Source organism: Electrona antarctica, assembly GCF_951216825.1.
Source record: "Electrona antarctica genome assembly, chromosome: 15".
Classification (NCBI taxonomy): Eukaryota; Metazoa; Chordata; class Actinopteri; order Myctophiformes; family Myctophidae; genus Electrona; species Electrona antarctica.
Genome location: NC_136796.1, coordinates 898294 through 903321, shown reverse-complemented (window position 1 = coordinate 903321; position 5028 = coordinate 898294).

Below are 5028 nucleotides of genomic sequence, written 5' to 3'. Positions count from 1 at the left end.
TATTTTCTATTATTTTGTGGAAAGACAGGAGACAATACATTCTGAACAGAACCAGTATCTTTTACTACGGCCTTCAAATACAGTACTTGTCTAACAGACGGAAGGAAATTGACCTTTTTACCAATACAATTATATTTAATTATGTTTAATTAACTGGTTAATATGTGGAGTTAGGGTAAGTTATTTGGGTTAAGGGAGAAGAGGTTTTAACTACCGTTACTTTAAACGCGTAATTTTGTTTACCCGGACAGCGCTGCTTGGCACAGACATGTTTGTGCCAGCGTCGGTGATTAGATTTAGTTCTTGATGATCGCCTCTTGTCTTGATCGTTTAAACATGACGTCATGGGCCGCTATGCTCGTTAACAGCGCGGCACCGAGTGGCGCGATACGAGCTTGTAGGTCTGCTATTTTTGAAAAATCGTGAAAACGTTCCTCAAATCTTTGAATATATATTCTTTCAGAGCGAACATTTTTAACTAAAATCTGGGGGGGGGGGGGGGGTCCCTGGAACAACATATTTTCAGATGGGGGTCGGTGGCCAATTACATAGATTTTTTGGGGTCCTTGACCCCCAAAATGTTTGAGAACTGTCAGGATTTAGAAGGCATTTGTAGAATCGTTCCCAGGTCTAAATGGGTAAAAAAAACATACAAGCAACACAATTCTGATCTGACATCTCAAATCTGGACCCTTAAGAACCAGGTGCACCAATGCTGCATGTCTTTCCCCGTTCAGGTTTGGGACTATATATTCGCTAGAGAGAGTTGTTGTGGTTGTTAAACCAGCTCAGTGGCCTTGTGGTTAGAGTGTCCGTCCTGAGACTGGGAGGTCGGGGTTCGATCCCCGGCCGGGTCATACCAAAGACTCCCTGCTTGACACTCAGCATCAAGGGTTGGATTGGGGGTAAGTCCCTGCGACATACTAGCGTCATGTCCAGGGGGTGTACTTGTACATCAAGCTGCCTCACGCTACAGAAACAGGAGATAGGCTCCTGCCCTATGGGCCTCATGGCTCGGCAAGGCTACTTTAGAGAGAGTTGTTAGAAGAATGCGACCGGGCGCGTTCTGTTCAGTTCTGTTCTGTTCACGACCGTTCTGACGTAACATGGATGAAATTATATGGTGGTGATAATTTTCCAACCAGGGGCTTTTGTGCCAATTAAGCCCCGTTTTACAAGCAAACGTGTTTGTAAGCCTACGGGAAGAAAAAAAGAAAAGCCCAAAGTCGCTTATCCAATTTTGGGCGGGAACCCCTGTTGGTGTTTCAAGCATTATGTTATACTTTATAGCTATTGAAAAATAGCAGATCTACTATTTTTGAAAAATCGTGAAAATGTGGCGCAAATCTTTGAATATATATTCTTTCAGAGCGAACGTTTTTAACTCAAATCTTTGCTACTGGGGAGAGGTCACTGGAACAACATTTTTTCAGATGGGGGTCGGCGACCAAATACAGATATTTTTGGGGGTCCTTGACATGAAAATGTTTGAGAACGACTGAGTTTTTCAGAAAACTGTCAAGATTTAGAAGGAATTTGTAGAATGGTCCCCGGGTCTAAATGGGTTCTATTAAGCGGACGTGGCATTGCGGGCCTTCGGCGCGGTGAGGAGATTAGGCTGGATGAAGGAAGGAAGGACGGAGAGGTTTGAGAGACGGATGGAAGTGGTGGAGTGATTCATGACTGTAAACATACCTCTCTGTGGCTGTCTTATCATTCAACATCTTGTTTTGTGCGTGTGCGTGCGCGTGGGCGTGCGCATGTGTGTGTGTGTGCGTGCGTGTGCGTGTGTGTGTGCGTGTGTATGTGCGTGTTGCCAGACAGTAGGAAATGGATGTGATGAAGACATAGCAGAGCAGTGACATCACCTGTTCTCATTCACATTTACTGGTAGTGAAAGACAGGAGCTGAATGACTCTCTCTCTCTCTTTGTGTGTGTGTGTGTGTGTGTGTGTGTGTGTGTGTGTGTGTGTGTGTGTGTGTGTGTGTGTGTGTGTGTGTGTGTGTGTGTGTGTGTGTGTGTGTGTGTGTGTGTGTGTGTGTGTGTGTGTGTGTGTGTGTGTGTGTGTGTGTGTGTGTGTGTGTCTCTCTGTCTCTTTTGAGTGGTGTAAACCACTCCTACAACTGGCTTTTGTGTGCAGAAAAAAATGAGCATGGTTGCTATGTTCAAAATAATTTCTGACGTAATTAAATCACACCCGGGTGAACTGGATGACCGTAGCAACCATGGTCATTTTCTCTGCACAAAAAAAGCCAGTTGTGAAATCACATCCAGGTGTGATTTCATTACGTCAGATCAGAGCTGATCAGGCTATATAATACCTTGCCTTATATAATACCTCACATCGGACAAAAACTCCAGCTGAATCAACTTCATGGTCACAAATCATCACATCAGAAGACGAGTCTACCTAGCCAAAGATCTTTAACGTCAGACATTACGTCAGACCACAGCTGATCATGCTATATAAAACCTTACACCACTCAGTTCACACGGGTGTGATTTTTTATTTACATGAAGCTCAAAACACGTCGCAGATCCACTATTTTCGCAACGACAATAATATGCAATGCATGTGCATGCATTGCATGCATGTGGACTGAGTGTGGAAATATAGTGGCCCTCTCATATAGTGGTCCTTCCCATAGTGGGGTCCTCAAGGACCCAGGGGTCCTTGAGGGCGTCCTCAGGGTGTCCCCAGCTAAATATGATAGTATATTAGGAACCAAATGGACCCTTATGGGTCAGTAACTCTGAGAGTGTATACATTTGTACACTCTCAGTGTTAAATTAACATTGATTTCACAATATACATGGGGGGTCCCAGAGATAGAAATGCCATTAAATGGGGGGTCTGTAGATAGATAGATAGATTCTTTATTTGTGTGTCATGCACACAAGGCGCCCAGCCCTCCAGCTCACATGGACGCATAGGACACACCATTGCTTCAGTATTGCATTGTGTACAAGAAACAGTTTTTCTTTTTTACACAAACATAACATTCTGCCTTTTTTCCCACGCTTTGCATACAAAGTCTGCTGAAGCAAAAATACCTAAAACAACATTCCAGTTTTTCGTAGTCCTCTAACCAGAAAAAGTTAACACAGATGGTTGTCATTTTACAAAATAATACATGTCTTAATTCTTCATATAATGGGCAGTAAAACAAAAAATGAATTTCATTTTCAATTTCTTTCAAATCACACACTAGACACACTCTGTCCTCCTCAGGAGTACCAATGAATCTACCCGTTTCTAAAGCTAAAGATAAAGGTAAGGTCCCAGAATGCAGCTGTGCACAAAAATATCTGTAGACTAATGCATGTCAAACTGGGGGTCCTTGAAATTAAAAATGGTTGAGAATCACTGCCAGAGCCTAGAGCCGTAAACATCTTCTCTTATGGGGGTCCCTGGCATGTCTTTATCGCCGAAATCCCACAACTTCCGCCCCAAAACAAATGATGGCGCCTACAGCGAGTAACAGCGTAGGTCTTACTACCCAGCATGCATCATCACTCAGTGACTCAGTGACTCTGACTCAAGTATAGTGACATCATCACCTGATAGTGACATCATCACCTGCTCTCATTCACACATTACTGATGAGAGAAGAATGACTCTCTCTCTCTCTCTCTCTCTCTCTCTCTCTCTCTCTCTTTCTGACTCAATATCAGTCTCTCTCTCTCTCTCTCTCTCTCTTTCTGACTCAATATCAGTCTCTCTCTCTCTCTCTCTCTCTCTCTCTCTCTTTCTGACTCAATATCAGTCTCTCTCTCTCTCTCTCTCTCTCTCTCTCTCTTTCTGACTCAATATCAGTCTCTCTCTCTCTCTCTCTCTCTCTCTCTTTCTGACTCAATATCAGTCTCTCTCTCTCTCTCTCTCTCTCTCTCTCTCTCTCTCTCTTTCTGACTCAATATCAGTCTCTCTCTCTCTCTCTCTCTCTCTCTCTCTCTCTCTTTCTCTCTTTCTGACTCAATATCAGTCTCTCTCTCTCTCTCTCTCTCTCTCTCTCTCTCTCTCTGACTCAATATCAGTCTCTCTCTCTCTCTCTCTCTCTCTCTCTTTCTGACTCAATATCAGTCTCTCTCTCTCTCTCTCTCTCTCTCTCTGACTCAATATCAGTCTCTCTCTCTCTCTCTCTTTCTCTCTTTCGGACTCAATATCAGTCTCTCTCTCTCTCTCGCTTTCTGACTCAATATCAGTCTCTCTCTCTCTCTCTCTCTCTCTCTGACTCAATATCAGTCTCTCTCTCTCTCTCTCTCTCTCTCTCTCTCTCTCTGACTCAATATCAGTCTCTCTCTCTCTCTCTCTCTCTCTCTCTCTCTCTCTCTCTCTCTCTCTCTCTCTCTCTCTTCTGACTCAATATCAGTCTCTCTCTCTCTCTCTCTCTCTCTCTCTCTCGCTCTCGCTCTCGCTCTCGCTCTCTCTCTCTCAATTTCAAAAGGCTTTATTGGCATGATAAATATATTCTACATTGCCAAAGCATACATACAACAAAACAAAAGTCAACATTGCGCACACAGAGACAACAACTCTCTGCTCACACAGAGACAACAACTCTCTGCTCACACAGAGACAACAACTCTCTGCTCACACAGAGACAACAACTCTCTGCTCACACAGAGACAACAACTCTCTGCTCACAGAGACAACAACTCTCTGCTCACACAGAGACAACAACTCTCTGCTCACACAGAGACAACTCTCTGCTCACACAGAGACAACAACTCTCTGCTCACAGAGACAACAACTCTCTGCTCACACAGAGACAACTCTCTGCTCACAGAGACAACAACTCTCTGCTCACACAGAGACAACAACTCTCTGCTCACACAGAGACAACAACTCTCTGCTCACACAGAGACAACAACTCTCTGCTCACAGAGACAACAACTCTCTGCTCACACAGAGACAACTCTCTGCTCACAGAGACAACAACTCTCTGCTCACACAGAGACAACTCTCTGCTCACACAGAGACAACTCTCTGCTCACAGAGACAACAACTCTCTGCTCACACAGAGACA